The sequence below is a fragment of the Amblyraja radiata genome, chromosome 30, assembly GCF_010909765.2.
Source record: "Amblyraja radiata isolate CabotCenter1 chromosome 30, sAmbRad1.1.pri, whole genome shotgun sequence".
Taxonomy (NCBI): domain Eukaryota; kingdom Metazoa; phylum Chordata; class Chondrichthyes; order Rajiformes; family Rajidae; genus Amblyraja; species Amblyraja radiata.
In genome coordinates, this window is record NC_045985.1 from 26,559,882 (window position 1) to 26,577,676 (window position 17,795).

Sequence of the window (17,795 nt, forward strand, 5' to 3'; positions counted from 1 at the left end):
AACTTTGGGTTGTACGCCAGCGGAATATGAGGATCGTTTTTTAATCCAGTTTAGTTGTGGCTTGACTCTCAGTGGAGTAGGCGCTGGACAGCAAGTGCATCAAGTTTTATTCCAATCGGTGAAATATTACAAAAGTTATTGGTCTGTTATCCGCCGGGACGGCGACGTCCCCTTCCGGCACCCGCTGTCAATCACCGTGGGGAGAATAAAGCTGAAGGAGCAGATTGTAGGCGGGGGCTGCTGTATTCGCGGGCGGGGGCTGCTGTGTTCGCGGGCGGTCTCTGCTGTATTCGCGGGCGGCGGCATCTGTGTTCGCGGGCGGGGGCTGCTGTGATCGGGGGCTGCTGTGTTCGCGAGCGGGGGCTGCTGTGATCGGGGGCTGCTGTGTTCGCGGACGGGGGCGGCTGTGTTCGCGGGCGGGGGCTGCAGTGTTCGCGGGCGGGGGCGACGACCACCACGACAAGCCGGTGACCACGAGTGCAGCTGGAGCTGGGAGCCACTGGGTGCGACAGGCGCCGGGTACTGGAGCCGATGAGTGAGTCCCGAGCCGCTGATCCCACATACACCCCTCCCACCCATTCCCTCATCCTCCCCCCAGCACACCTCAACCGCTCCCAAATACACTCCCTCCCCTAACCCCACCCTACCCACACCTTCCCCGTCCCCACACCGCCCCAACAAACCCCTCCCCCCACACACACCTCCCCCCACATAACCTCCACCACCCTCCTCCCCACAACCCCCCTCCCCAACACACCCCCATTCCCCACACACCCCTTCCCCACACAACCCATCCCCTACACCCCCTCCCCACCCACCCTCCATCAACCCCGCTCCTCCACACCCCTTCACAACCCCCCCACACCCCAACTCCCCCACAACCGTCTCCCCCACACCCCCCTCCCCACAACACCCCCACTTCCTCACACCCCCCCACTGCCCCACACGCTCCTCCCCCACACACCCCCTCCCACACACCCCCCTCCCTCGCACCCCTCGGCCCCCCACCCGCCCTCCCTTCCACCCCCCACACTTCTAACTCCCCAACACCCCGCCCCCCACACCCCCAATATTGCATTAGGGAATGTGTTGCGTTGGGGGACCAGGCCTCCCATGTGACAGGGGGCGGTCCCACTTCGTCTAGTACATAGCTTTAACTCTGATCTTGTTAAGGTCCGGTTTGTGCTGTCTTTCTATTTGCGCAAAAACGGATGGCGTTGCGCTAGTTCACCCACAGTTCCCCTGTGTTCCGATCGGTTGAATGTCGTAACAGTTAGCGTGAGCAGATCGATCTCTGCTCCTGTGGTTCAGCGCCGCGCGGATTCGTCTCTTCCCCTGTCACTCATCGGGACGGTCCGCCCCTTCCTGCGCCATCGCGTCTTTACTGGAGCTGAGGATGGCCGGCCGAAGTTTCAAACTGGACACAATTTTCGGAGGGACACGAATCAGCCCAGTCACAACCAGCCCAGCCCCAAGCAGCACAGCCCACAAGCAGCCCAGCCCCAAGCAGCCCAGCCCCAAGCACCCCATCCCCAATCCAACGTCGGATACCCAGACCCAGCGTCGTCGGATACCCAGCCGAGCGTAAGAGACACGACCAAGCCCAGCGTCGGATACCCTGCCCAGCCCAGAGTAGGATACTCTGCCCAGCCCAGGGTTGGATACCGAGCCCAGCCCGGTGTCGGAAATGTCGCCAAACGGAAAGCAGAGACTCCGATCCCGGCAGAGGAGAATGACCAACGACCAACGCCCGCTGTGAATCCCCATCGCACCGCCAATTCCAGCCACTACCCCGCTGGGCCCCTCGCTGGCTCCTCCCCCTCTCACCTTGATATCCCCTTCTCCTCCATGGAACTTTCCCGCCATTTATCCGAACTCTCTCCTCCCCTCTCCCCCCTCCACACACCCCACATCGCCCCCCCCCCCTCCGCCCACACATCCTCTATCCACAACATGCCCCCGCACATACACCCCTCTCCCCCACAACTCCCCCACGCCTACACCCACCCTCCCCCTACAACAACCCCCCCCAAACCCCGCCGCCACACCGGCCCGGACGCACAACCATCCGCACCCAACCAACACAACGCCACAAATCCCCGCCCATACACCCCCAGCCGCCCGCACAACCCACTCCCCGCCCCCACAATCACGCACACCCGCCCCCACTCTTCCCTCCCACCGCCCACACACCCCTCCCGCCCATACACACACGTCCCACCCGCCGTTCCCCCCGCCAGACACCCGCCTCCCCCACACCGCTGCTCCGCCAACACGACCCACGGCCTCCCTCCTACACTTCCTCGTACACCCCTCCCATTCCACACCACCCCGCCACTTATTCCACTTCCCTCCCACCTCCCCTCCCACACATGAACATAAGTGGGTGGGATGAGGGGAAATGATCCGCGCCTGCGCAGATAGGGGCTATGGGTGAGTGGTGGAATTTTGCGTTGGGGTATGGTTTGCGTTGGGGAACGCGTGTGTGGTGGAATATTTCGTTGGGGAATGGGTTGTGTTGGGGGACCAGTCCTCCCGTGTGACTTGGACCCAACAATAAAAATGCATCACAATTCCAGGCACAGTCTGCCCAAGTGTAGAAGGGTAAATTAACGTTTAAAATATATTTGCTCCTGACAAGTAGACTGCAAAGTTGACGACACACTGAGTAATGGAAGATGACATTTGAATAGTTTGCTCCTTTACGGCTACTTGTAAGGGTAAGCTAAACAGTGATCGCTATTCCAATTTTCAAGAAGACACTATGCAGCTCGTTCCGCTATGGGTAGATTGCATTTTGATCGCACCTAGATCGCCGGGGGACCTATGCGAGGATTTTGTTTGTTGATTTTAGCTCTGCATTCAACACCATTGTTCCAGAGCTACTTCATTCCAAACTTTCCGAGTAGACTGTGCCTGGTCCAATCTGTCGCTGGAACACCAGCATCCTGACAGACAGGAAGCAGCATGTGAGGCTGGGAAAGCACATCTCGGACCCGCAAACCCTCAGCATCGGAGCACCGCAAGGCTGCGTAATCTCACCTCTCTACTATCTCTACACCAATGACTGCACCTCCACTGACATCTCTGTCAAGCTTCTCAAGTTTGCGGACGACACAACCCTGATTGGACTGATTCACGATGGGGAGGAATCTGCCTACAGACAGGGAGTGTCACATCTGGCGTCCTGGTGCCATCGCAACAACTGGAGCTCTTAAGACAGTGGAATTGATTGTAGACTTTAGGAGAGCTTCCCGTCCCCTCACCCCACTCACCATGAACAACACCACAGTCACATCCGTGGAGCATTTTAAGCTCCTGGGTACCATCACCTACAAGGACCTTAAATGGGGGGCCACCACAGTCAAAAACGCACAACGGACTTCCTGCGGCAGCTGAGGAAGCACAACCTGCCACAGGCAATGGTGTTCCAGTACCATGCGGCCAGTACTCACCGAAAGACTGCGTCGCCTACAAACCAACTCACCGAATGCCCGCTCTGCAGAAACGTCAAATAAAGGACATGATGTCGCCGGAGCCCGGGGGAGACTGAGGGCTGGCCCGAAGGATGCGTTCCTTCGGCCGCTTACAACTTGGTGCTCCGGTTCTGAATGCCCAGTCACCTATGGGTTGTGTGGGAAAACGACAACCCTCCCTCCCGTCTCCACCAGACGGTGATGTGATGGCCGCAGGAGTCTGGACCAATCGCTGACAAATCCCGCCCTCCGCGACGACATGTCCATTATTTGACTTTTCTGCAGAGCGGCCATTCCGTGAGTTGGCTTGTAGGCGACGCAGACTTTCGGTGAGTAGGAGTTTCGGCAAAGCGGCCTTTCGGTGAGTTTGCTTTTAGACGTCCCACCCTTTCGGTTAGTTGGCGTTTCGGCTTCGTAGGCTTTCGGTTATTTGGTGTTTCAGCTTCGTTTCCGTTCGGTTATTTGGCTTCCAGTTCTTTGCTTCGGCTTCTCGTCCTTCGACGCCACGTCCGGGTACCCCCCCTCCCCCAAACCCCTTCCCCCACATCCCCCCCCCCCCCAGACCTGCACAGACCGTTTCTACCTCCTCCCCACGATTCAATAAACTGCAGCCGATTTTACTCCCAGCGACTGGGAAGTGTTGCACTTTGGGAGGTCAATGTATGGGGAATTGTAATGTCGGTGGCATGAGGGTTAACATATAACCATATAACCATATAACAATTACAGCACGGAAACAGATCATTTCGGCCCTTCTAGATCGTGCCGAACACTTATTCTCCCCTAGTCCCATCTACCCGCACTCAGACCATAACCCTCTATTCCTTTCCCGTCCATATAACTATCCAATTTATTTTTAAATGATAAAAACGAACCTGCCTCCACCACCTTCCCTGGAAGCTCATTCCACACAGCCACCCCTCTCTGAGTAAAGAAGTTCCCCCTCATGTTACCCCTAAAGTTCTGTCCCATAATTCTCAAGTCATGACCCCTTGTTTGAAACTTCCCTACTCTCAGTGGGAAAAGCTTATCCACGTCAACTCTGTCTATCCCTCTCATCATTTTAAAGACCTCTATCAAGTCCCCCCTTAACCTTCTGCGCTCCAAAGAATAAAGCCCTAACTTGTTCAACCTTTATCTGTAACTTAGTTGCTGAAACCCAGGCAACATTCTAGTAAATCTCCTCTGTACTCTCTCTATTTTGTTGACATCCTTCCTATAATTAGGCGACCAAAATTGTACCACATACTCCAGAATTGGCCTCACCAATGCCTTGTACAATTTTAACATTACATCCCAACTTCTATACTCAATGCTCTGATTTATAAAGGCCAGCACACCAAAAGCTTTCTTTACCACCCCAGCTACATGAGATTCCACTTTCAGGGAACTGTGCACAGTTATTCCCAGATCCCTCTGTTCACCTGCATTCTTCAATTCACTGTGTGATTTAAAACTTGTTTTAAATGCTGACAAGACAAAGCTCATGCTGTTCACTAAAGCTAAATCAAAGCCCTCGGACCTCCCTCCTATCACCACTTTGCAGGGCTCTGTGGTTGAATCTCAATATAAATATCTGGGAATTATAATTGACGATTTTCTCTCTTTTAAACCTCATATCCAGCAACTTATGAAAAAACTAAAGATAAAATTAGGTTTTTACTTTAGAAACAAATCTTGTTTTTCTTTTGATGCCAAAACAAGACTTGTTGCTGCAACGTTTATATCTGTGTTGAACTATGGTGATGTTTTATAAATGAATGCATCTTCTAAATGCCTACAGTCTTTGGACACGGTCTATCACGGAGCACTGAGATTTGTTACTAATTTTAAAACCCTCACGCACCACTGCACTTTGTATGCTCAAGTTCGATGGTTTGCCCTGTCCACACGCAGACTCCATCATTGGCATATCCTTATTTATAAGACTATCCTCGGTGTTCTTCCTTCATACCTGCAGAAGTATGTAATTCGAAAAACCACAGGAATTTATCAGCTCCGCTCTGAGGACTTGTTCTTACTAACTGTACCTAAAGTCCGTACTGAACTGGGGAAAAGGGCATTTAGTTATGCTGATCCCTTCGCTTGGAACCAGCTGCAGAATGAACTGAAACTTAAGGAGCTGGTTTCTATAAACAGATTTAAATCCCTTCTTAATGATGTTGAAGCGGGCTCTTCTGTCTGTACATGCTTTGTTTGATGATGTTCTGGCTGTGACTCTATTTATATGTTCTCTGTTGTTTTTTTAAAAATTATTGTCTGTAACTGTGGAACTGTGCTGCTGCCTGTCTTGGCCAGGACTCTCTTGTAAAATAGATTTTTAATCTCAATGAGACTTCTCCTGGTTAAATAAAGGTAAAATAAATAAATAAAATAAAAAATGTACCATGTACGTCCTATTTTGATTTGTCCTGCCAAGATGTAGCACCTCACACTTATCAGCAATAAACTCCATCTGCCATCTTTCAGTCCACTCTTCCAACTGGCATAAATCTCTCTGTAGACTTTGAAAATCTACTTCATAATCCACAACCCCACCTATCTTAGTATCATCTGCATACTTACTAATCCAATTTATCACACCATCATCCAGATCATTGATGTACATGACAAACAACAGTGGCCCCAACACAGATCTATGTGGCACCCCACTAGTCACTGGCCTCCAATCTGACAAACAACCATCCACCATTACTCTCCGGCATCTCCCATTCAGCCACTGTTGAATCCATCTTGCTACTCCACCATTAATACCCAACAATTGAACCTTCTTAACCAACCTTCCATGAGGAACCTTGTCAAAGGCCTTACTGAAGTCCATATATACAACATCCACTGCTTTACCCTCATCAATTTCCCGAGTAACCTCTTCAAAAAATTCAAGAAGATTAGTCAAACATGACCTTCCAGGCACAAATCCATGTTGACTGTTCCTAATCAGACACTGTTTATCCAGATGCTTATATATATATTATCTCTAAGTATCCTTTCCATTAATTTGCCCACCACTGACGTCAAACTAACAGGTCTATAATTGCTAGGTTTACTCTTAGACCCCTTTTTAAACAATGGAACAACATGCGCAGTACGCCAATCCTCCGGCACTATTCCCGTTTCTAATGACATTTGAAATATTTCTGTCATAGCCCCTGCTATTTCTACACTAACTTCCCTCAATGTCCTAGGGAATATCCTGTCAGGACCTGGAGACTTATCCACTTTTATATTTCTCATCTCATGAATCTCATAGTTTCCATAGCTACTCTACTTGTTTCCCTTACCTCACATAATTCAATATCCTTCTCCTTGGTGAATACCGAAGAAAAGACATTGTTCAATATCTCCCCCATCTCTTTTGGCTCTGCAGATAGCTGTCCACTCTGTCTCTCCAATGGACCAATTTTATCCCTCGTTATCCTTTTGCTATTAATATAGCTGTAGAAACCCTTTGGGTTTACTTTCACCTTACTTGCCAAAGAAACCTCATATCTTCTTTTAGCTTTTCTAATTTCTTTCTTAAGATTATTTTTACATTCTTTATACTCCTCAAGCACCTCATTTACTCCATGCTGCCTATAATTATCGTAGATCTCCCTCTTTTTCCGAACCAAGTGTCCAATTTCCCTTGAAAACCATGGCTCTTTCCGATTTTTACTATTTCCTTTCAAGCGAACAGGGACATAAAGATTCTGTACTCTTAAAATTTCACCTTTAAATGTACTCCATTTCTCTTCCACACCTTTCCCATAAAATAAAATGTCCCAATTAACTCCTTTTAAATCCTTTCGCATCTCCTCAAAGTTAGCCTTTCCCCAATCAAAAATCTCAACCCTGGGTCCGGTTCTGACCCTCTCCATAATTATATTGGCCTAGACCGCGGGATGTTCAGTAACCCCAAGTCGGCCGATCTGAGGGACCTGGAGGTGGTGTGGCGGGTAAGCAGACTTTTGATGTAGGTGGGGGCAAACCCGTTAAGGGTTTTGGAAACATAGAGAAGGATCTTGAAATGTATTCGGAACCGCACAGGGAGCCAGTGGAGAGAGGCCAGGATCGGGGTGATGTGATCCCTTTTTCGGGTGCCCGCCAGGTGTTTCGGTGCGGCGTTTTGGACCAGTTGCAGGCGGGACAGGGAAGATTGGCTGATGCCAGTGTAGAGGGAGTTGCAGTAATCTAGGCGGGAGGAGATAAATGTGTAGATGATCTTTTCGAGGTCATCAGACAGGAGGAATTGTTTTATTTTAGCTATTGTCCGAAGCTGGAAGAAGCTAGCTTTTCATCATATCGTCTATCAGTTTCCGGTTAGTTCTACTTTTTAGATTTCCTGTGTCTGTATTTATTATACATTAGACCAAGTGGGGCCAGTTGTGTAGCAGGCACACGGGAGGCCTGGTCCCACCCAACGCAATTGGTCCAAAACGCCGGCAATTGGTCCAAAACGCCGCAGCGAGACTTCTGATGACTACCCATTAAAGGGACCATATCACCCCGACTCTGGCCTCTCTCCACTGGCTCCCAGTACGGTACAGAATCAATTTCAAGCTTCTCCTATATATATATATATACAAAGCCCTTAGCGGGCTTGCCCCCATCTATATCAAACACCTTCTAACCCACCATTCTACCTACAGGTCCCTCTGGTCGGCCTACTTCGGGCTACTGACTATCTCGCGGTCCAGGTTTAAGCTCAAATTAGCTATATTTAAGAGGGAGTTAGATGTGGCCCTTGTGGCTAAGGGGATCAGAGGGTATGGAGAGAAGGCAGGTACTGGATACTGAGTTGGATGATCGGCCATGATCATATTGAATGGCGGTGCAGGCTCGAAGGGCCGAATGGCCTACTCCTGCACCTAATTTCTATGTTTCTATGTTTCTAAGCTCAGGGGCCACCGCGCCTTTGCGGTTGCAGCACCTAGACTGTGGAACAGCATCCCTCTTCTCATCAGAACTGCCCCCTCCATCGACTCATTTAAGTCTAGATTTAAAACCTATTTCTTCCCACAAGCGGTTATTGAGGTCCTCTGAGGGAGCGCTGTATGTATGTATTTATGTTTGTATTGTTAGATCAATGTACCATTTTATATTGTACGTGAGTACCTGCATTTATTTAAAGCACTTTGGTCAACGAGAGTTGTTTATAGATGTGCTATAGAAATAAAATTGACTTGACTTGACTTGACTTGAACGCAACCCATTTCCCAACGCAATATTCCACCACTCACTCGTTCCCCCAACGCAATATTCCACCACCTACCCATAGCCCTTAACTGTGCAGGCGCGGCTGACGAGTTCCCATTGTGACGCCCCGTACCCCTCCTTCCTCCTCTCACCACCCCCACTCCGCCTCTTGCCTTCCACGCACACCCCCCCCCCCTCCCCCCCCCACCTCAGCATGCTTAAAATGTGAATAACTCTCAAGTGCACGGCTCGAGGCGGGGGCTGTGGCTGCGGGTGCTGGTGGGAAGGGCGTCCTGCAGCCGCGGAAGGGGACGGCCAGTCGGGGGCCGTTGGGGGTGCGCTACCGTGGCCTACCGCTGCCGTGGCATACATTGCCGTATCCTACCACTGCCTACCCCTGCCGAAGCCGACCACCGCCTACCCCTGCCGCTGTCACCCCTTGCCGCTGTCACCCCCTGCCGCTGCCGTGGCCGACCGTTGTCTTGGCCTATCGCTGTCGTGGCCTACCGCTGCCGCTTGAGACGAGGAGCGGTGTGGAGCATCCGGCAGCTGGGGACGGGACGGCTTCTGACGGGAGCCGGTGGGGGCGGGAGCGTCCTGCAGCGGTGGAGGGGACGGCTTCTGCAGGCGGCTGATCGGGGCCGGCGAGGAAGCGTAATGCAGCCAGGGCGGGGGACAGTTTCAGGTAGGGACTGTCAGGGACCGGTGGGGGGGGGGGAAGCGTCCTGCAACGGGGGGGGGGGGACGGCTTCAGGCGGGAGATACGGTGGCCTATCCATGTCGTTCATGGCCTACCGCTGCCGCTGCCTATCGCTTTTCTGGCCTACCGCTGCCGTGGCCGTGGCCTGTCCCTACCCCTCCTGACTGGCTTCAGGCGGGGAACGGTGGGAAGCATCCTGCAGCTGGGGGCGGCTTCAGGCGGGTGTTGATGGGGGGGGGAGGGGGAACGTCCGGAAGCTGGGGACGGTAGGGCAACAGGTGGGGAGGGGGGTAGCGTCCTGCAGCTGAGGACGAATTCTGTCTGTGACCGGGGGGGGGGGGGGGCGTCCTTTAGCCGGGGGAGGGGACGACTTAAGCCGGGGACTGTCGGGGGCCTTTGGGGGGCGGGGGAGAGCGTCCTGCAGCCTGGGGATGGGGACGGCTTCAGGCGGGGGCTGACGCGTCCCGGTGGGGGTGGGTGCGGCATCCTTCAGCCGGCGGACGGGGACGGCCTCAGGCGGGGGCTGTTGAAGGACGATGGCGGTGGGAGCGTACTACAGCCTGTGGAGGGGGACGACTTTAGGCGTGGGCTGTCGTTGGCCGGTGGGGGGTGGGGGGGGGGGGGGGGGCGGGGGGTGGTGGGACACCGTCCTGTAGCCGGGGTTGGGGGCGGCTTCAGACCGGGGCTGGCGGGGACAGGTGGGGGTGGGACAGCGTCCTGTAGCCGGCGTAGGGTGGCGGCTTCAGGCGGGGGCTGGCGGGGACAGGTGGGGGTGGGGGGAGCGTCCTGCACTCACTGCATCTCCTGTCAACTCCCCCCCTCCCACCCCATCCACTCTTCGCGGCTCGCTGACGGGCTGGCAAGTGGTAAACGGATTTATTAAAGCTTAAAATGGGAATAACTATTAAAATATAACAACAATTTAAACGTTAAAAATGAGATTAATTCAGTCTTTTGGTCGCTGGTGGTTCACCTCCGCCGGGATCAGATTCTCCGTTTTCCGTTTGGCGAAATTTCCCGCGCCGGGCTGGACCGTTTCCGGTCCTTCAAAAAATTGTGTCCGGTTGGAAACATCCGTGGGTCATCCTCAGCTCCAGTAAAGACGCGATGGGGCAGGGTGGAGCGGACCGTCACCGGAGTGACAAGCGAAAATACCAATCCACGCAGCGTTGAACGGCAGGAGAGGAGATCGATCTGCGCACGTGCGGTTTTTACGATTTATAAACGATGCTAACTTTTACATTAGACCACCGATCGGACCGAAACTTGGCGCAATCGCAGCATTCGGGAACGTTGTTCATGCTCGTGAAAAATGGTAGCGCTATCACGTACCGTTTTTCCGCAAATAGAATGACCGTGCAAACCGGAAAATAAGAAGATCAGAGCTTTATTATGTATAGATAGATAAAAGATAGATGGATAGATATATTTCACTGATTTTAACTATAGAGCAGCGTTCATGATTGAAATATACAGCATGGAAACAGTGCCTTCATCCCAACGATTCTACGCAGAACAACTAGTGCCCATTCAAGTCGTAGAAATAAGGAAGTGCAGACGCTGGTTTACAAAAAATATACACAAAGTGTTGGAGTTATTCAACGGTTCAGTAAACATCACTGTTTAACGTAGATCGGCGAGGCTTCGAGTTTGGACCCTTTTCAGACTGATTTTAGGGAGGGGAATCTAGATGAGGGGCGCAGTGGCAGTTATTAGCTGAGCACGACAGAGAGCCTTGAAAGACAATGGTTGGATAAAGACAACGGATGGAAGAAATGTGTGAATCAGAAGCATTCAATAGTTGCGAATTGTGAAGTCGCAATAATGAATGCAAGTGAATGGCGAGGCGATGGGGAGAAAGAGTTGCGAGTGTAGGTGGGGGGTAGAGGAGGAGAGACATAGGGCGATATGGGGGAGAAAGGGGAGGGTGAGTGGAGTTGTTAATGATAACAGAAGTCTAGAGGTTTCAATGATCATAACTTTGGGTTGTACGCCAGCGGAATATGAGGATCGTTTTTTAATCCAGTTTAGTTGTGGCTTGACTCTCAGTGGAGTAGGCGCTGGACAGCAAGTGCATCAAGTTTTATTCCAATCGGTGAAATATTACAAAAGTTATTGGTCTGTTATCCGCCGGGACGGCGACGTCCCCTTCCGGCACCCGCTGTCAATCACCGTGGGGAGAATAAAGCTGAAGGAGCAGATTGTAGGCGGGGGCTGCTGTATTCGCGGGCGGGGGCTGCTGTGTTCGCGGGCGGTCTCTGCTGTATTCGCGGGCGGCGGCAGCTGTGTTCGCGGGCGGGGGCTGCTGTGATCGGGGGCTGCTGTGTTCGCGAGCGGGGGCTGCTGTGATCGGGGGCTGCTGTGTTCGCGGACGGGGGCTGCTGTGTTCGCGGGCGGGGGCTGCAGTGTTCGCGGGCGGGGGCGACGACCACCACGACAAGCCGGTGACCACGAGTGCAGCTGGAGCTGGGAGCCACTGGGTGCGACAGGCGCCGGGTACTGGAGCCGATGAGTGAGTCCCGAGCCGCTGATCCCACATACACCCCTCCCACCCATTCCCTCATCCTCCCCCCAGCACACCTCAACCGCTCCCAAATACACTCCCTCCCCTAACCCCACCCTACCCACACCTTCCCCGTCCCCACACCGCCCCAACAAACCCCTCCCCCCACACACACCTCCCCCCACATAACCTCCACCACCCTCCTCCCCACAACCCCCCTCCCCAACACACCCCCATTCCCCACACACCCCTTCCCCACACAACCCATCCCCTACACCCCCTCCCCACCCACCCTCCATCAACCCCGCTCCTCCACACCCCTTCACAACCCCCCCACACCCCAACTCCCCCACAACCGTCTCCCCCACACCCCCCTCCCCACAACACCCCCACTTCCTCACACCCCCCCACTGCCCCACACGCTCCTCCCCCACACACCCCCTCCCCCACACCCCCCCTCCCTCGCACCCCTCGGCCCCCCACCCGCCCTCCCTTCCACCCCCCACACTTCTAACTCCCCAACACCCCGCCCCCCACACCCCCAATATTGCATTAGGGAATGTGTTGCGTTGGGGGACCAGGCCTCCCATGTGACAGGGGGCGGTCCCACTTCGTCTAGTACATAGCTTTAACTCTGATCTTGTTAAGGTCCGGTTTGTGCTGTCTTTCTATTTGCGCAAAAACGGATGGCGTTGCGCTAGTTCACCCACAGTTCCCCTGTGTTCCGATCGGTTGAATGTCGTAACAGTTAGCGTGAGCAGATCGATCTCTGCTCCTGTGGTTCAGCGCCGCGCGGATTCGTCTCTTCCCCTGTCACTCATCGGGACGGTCCGCCCCTTCCTGCGCCATCGCGTCTTTACTGGAGCTGAGGATGGCCGGCCGAAGTTTCAAACTGGACACAATTTTCGGAGGGACACGAATCAGCCCAGTCACAACCAGCCCAGCCCCAAGCAGCACAGCCCACAAGCAGCCCAGCCCCAAGCAGCCCAGCCCCAAGCACCCCATCCCCAATCCAACGTCGGATACCCAGACCCAGCGTCGTCGGATACCCAGCCGAGCGTAAGAGACACGACCAAGCCCAGCGTCGGATACCCTGCCCAGCCCAGAGTAGGATACTCTGCCCAGCCCAGGGTTGGATACCGAGCCCAGCCCGGTGTCGGAAATGTCGCCAAACGGAAAGCAGAGACTCCGATCCCGGCAGAGGAGAATGACCAACGACCAACGCCCGCTGTGAATCCCCATCGCACCGCCAATTCCAGCCACTACCCCGCTGGGCCCCTCGCTGGCTCCTCCCCCTCTCACCTTGATATCCCCTTCTCCTCCATGGAACTTTCCCGCCATTTATCCGAACTCTCTCCTCCCCTCTCCCCCCTCCACACACCCCACATCGCCCCCCCCCCCTCCGCCCACACATCCTCTATCCACAACATGCCCCCGCACATACACCCCTCTCCCCCACAACTCCCCCACGCCTACACCCACCCTCCCCCTACAACAACCCCCCCCAAACCCCGCCGCCACACCGGCCCGGACGCACAACCATCCGCACCCAACCAACACAACGCCACAAATCCCCGCCCATACACCCCCAGCCGCCCGCACAACCCACTCCCCGCCCCCACAATCACGCACACCCGCCCCCACTCTTCCCTCCCACCGCCCACACACCCCTCCCGCCCATACACACACGTCCCACCCGCCGTTCCCCCCGCCAGACACCCGCCTCCCCCACACCGCTGCTCCGCCAACACGACCCACGGCCTCCCTCCTACACTTCCTCGTACACCCCTCCCATTCCACACCACCCCGCCACTTATTCCACTTCCCTCCCACCTCCCCTCCCACACATGAACATAAGTGGGTGGGATGAGGGGAAATGATCCGCGCCTGCGCAGATAGGGGCTATGGGTGAGTGGTGGAATTTTGCGTTGGGGTATGGTTTGCGTTGGGGAACGCGTGTGTGGTGGAATATTTCGTTGGGGAATGGGTTGTGTTGGGGGACCAGTCCTCCCGTGTGACTTGGACCCAACAATAAAAATGCATCACAATTCCAGGCACAGTCTGCCCAAGTGTAGAAGGGTAAATTAACGTTTAAAATATATTTGCTCCTGACAAGTAGACTGCAAAGTTGACGACACACTGAGTAATGGAAGATGACATTTGAATAGTTTGCTCCTTTACGGCTACTTGTAAGGGTAAGCTAAACAGTGATCGCTATTCCAATTTTCAAGAAGACACTATGCAGCTCGTTCCGCTATGGGTAGATTGCATTTTGATCGCACCTAGATCGCCGGGGGACCTATGCGAGGATTTTGTTTGTTGATTTTAGCTCTGCATTCAACACCATTGTTCCAGAGCTACTTCATTCCAAACTTTCCGAGTAGACTGTGCCTGGTCCAATCTGTCGCTGGAACACCAGCATCCTGACAGACAGGAAGCAGCATGTGAGGCTGGGAAAGCACATCTCGGACCCGCAAACCCTCAGCATCGGAGCACCGCAAGGCTGCGTAATCTCACCTCTCTACTATCTCTACACCAATGACTGCACCTCCACTGACATCTCTGTCAAGCTTCTCAAGTTTGCGGACGACACAACCCTGATTGGACTGATTCACGATGGGGAGGAATCTGCCTACAGACAGGGAGTGTCACATCTGGCGTCCTGGTGCCATCGCAACAACTGGAGCTCTTAAGACAGTGGAATTGATTGTAGACTTTAGGAGAGCTTCCCGTCCCCTCACCCCACTCACCATGAACAACACCACAGTCACATCCGTGGAGCATTTTAAGCTCCTGGGTACCATCACCTACAAGGACCTTAAATGGGGGGCCACCACAGTCAAAAACGCACAACGGACTTCCTGCGGCAGCTGAGGAAGCACAACCTGCCACAGGCAATGGTGTTCCAGTACCATGCGGCCAGTACTCACCGAAAGACTGCGTCGCCTACAAACCAACTCACCGAATGCCCGCTCTGCAGAAACGTCAAATAACGGACATGATGTCGCCGGAGCCCGTGGGAGACTGAGGGCTGGCCCGAAGGATGCGTTCCTTCGGCCGCTTACAACTTGGTGCTCCGGTTCTGAATGCCCAGTCACCTATGGGTTGTGTGGGAAAACGACAACCCTCCCTCCCGTCTCCACCAGACGGTGATGTGATGGCCGCAGGAGTCTGGACCAATCGCTGACAAATCCCGCCCTCCGCGACGACATGTCCATTATTTGACTTTTCTGCAGAGCGGCCATTCCGTGAGTTGGCTTGTAGGCGACGCAGACTTTCGGTGAGTAGGAGTTTCGGCAAAGCGGCCTTTCGGTGAGTTTGCTTTTAGACGTCCCACCCTTTCGGTTAGTTGGCGTTTCGGCTTCGTAGGCTTTGGTTATTTGGTGTTTCGGCTTCGTTTCCGTTCGGTTACTTGGATTCCATTTCTTTGCTTGGGCTTCTCGTCCTTCGACGCCACGTCCGGGTACCCCCCCCCCCCCCACCCCCCCCCCCCCCCCCCCCCCCACCCCGCCCCCAGACCTGCATAGCCCGTTTCTACCTCCTCCCCACGATTCAATAAACTGCAGCCGATTTTACTCCCAGCGACTGGGAAGTATTGCACTTTGAGAGGTCAATGTATGGGGAATTGTAATGTTGGTGGCATGAGGGTTAACATATAACCATATAACCATATAACAATTACAGCATGGAAACAAATCATCTCGGCCCTTCTAGATCGCGCCGAACACTTATTCTCCCCGAGTCCCATCTACCCGCACTCAGACCATAACCCTCCATTCCTTTCTCGTCCATATAACTATCCAAGTTATTTTTAAATGATAAAATCGAACCAGCCTCCACCATCTCCACTTGAAGCTCATTCCACACAGCTTCCACCCTCTGAGTAAAAAAGTCCCCCCTCGTGTTACCCCTAAACTTCTGTCCCTTAATTCTCAAGTCATGTCCTCTTGTTTGAATCTTCCCTACTCTCAGTGGGAAAAGCTTATCCAAGTCAACTCTGTCTATCCCTCTCATCATTTTAAAGACCTCTATCAAATCCCCCCCTTAACCTTCTGCGCTCCAAAGAATAAAGACCTAACTTATTCAACCTTTCTAGGTAATTTAGTTGCTGAAACCCAGGCAACATTCTAGTAAATCTCCTCTGTACTCTCTCTATTTTGTTGACATCCTTCCTATAATTAGGCGACCAAAATTGTACACCATACTCCCGAATTGGCCGCATCAATGCCTTGTACAATTTTAACATTACATCCCAACTTCTATACTCAATGCTCTGATTTATAAAGGCCAGCACACCAAAAGCTTTCTTTACCACCCTATCTACACGAGATTCCACCTTCAGGGAACTGTGCACAGTTATTCCTAGATCCCTCTATTCAACTGCATTCCTCAATTCACTACCATTTACCATTTACGTCCTATTTTGATTTGTCCTGCCAAGATGTAGCACCTCACAGTCACCATTAAACTCCATCTGCCATCTTTCAGCCCATTCTTCCAAATGGCCTAAATCTCTCTTGCCACAGGGATCTGTGTTGGGTCCACTGTTGTTTGTAATGTACATCAATGATCTGGATGATGGTGTGGTAAATTGGATTAGTAAGTATGCAGATTGTACTAAGATAGGTGGTGTTGTGGATAATTAAGTTGATTTTCAAAGTCAATTTGCTGGGGATGATGGTGGCAGCAATTGTAAAGCAATTTCAAATTGAATTTGAAATTCAACTTAATTATCCACAACACCACCTATCTTAGTACAATCTGCATACTTACTAATCCAATTTACCACACCATCATCCAGATCATTGATGTACATGACAAACAACAGTGGACCCAACATAGATCCCTGTGGCACACCACTAGTCACAGGCCTCCAAACTGCCAAACAGCCATCCACCATTACTCTCTGGCATCTCCCATTCAGCCACTGTTGAATCCATCTTGCTAATCCACCATTAATGCCCAATAATTGAATCTTCTTAACCAATCTTCCATGAGGAACCTTCTCAACGGCCTTACTGAAGTCCATATATACAACATCCACTGCTTTACCCTCATCAATTTCCCGAGTAACCTCTTCAAAAAATTCAAGAAGATTAGTCAAACATGACCTTCCAGGCACAAATCCATGTTGACTGTTCCTAATCAGACCCGGTTTATCCAGTTGCTTATATATATTATCTATAAGTATCCTTTCCATTAATTTGCACACCACGGACGTCAAACTAACAGGTCTACAATTTCTAGGTTTACTCTTAGAACTCTTTTTAAACAATGGAACAACATGCGCAGTACGCCAATCCTCCGGCACTATTTCCGTTTCTAATGACATTTGAAATATTTCTGTCATAGCCCCTGCTATTTCTACACTAACTTCCCTCAATGTCCTAGGGAATATCCTGTCAGGACCTGGAGACATATCCACTTTTATATGTTTCAAAAGTGTCAGTACTTCCTCTTCTTTGATTCTCATAGTATCCATAGCTTCTCTACTTGTTTCCCTTACCTCACATAATTCAATATCATTCTCCTTGGTGAATGCCGAATAAAGGAAATTGTTTAATATCTTCCCCATCTCTTTTGGCTCTGCAGATAGGTGTCCACTCTGACTCTCTAGTTGACCAATTTTATCCCTCGTTATCCTTTTGTTATTAATATAGCTGTAGAAACCCTTTGGATTTACTTTCACCTTACTTGCCAAAGCTATCTCATATCTTCTTTTAGCTTTTCTAATTTCTTTCTTAAAATTCATTTTACATTCTTTATGCTCCTCAACAGATCTGATGTGTGGAATGAAATTATGGTCGAAATCGATAGTTCCCAAAAAGGAGAAATACAAGTAGCTAGAATGGTACCGAAGCCGTTTGGCATGCTTGCCTTCATTAGTCGGGCTTTGAATACAAAAGTCAAGAAGTTATGATACTGACCGATAACACTTTGA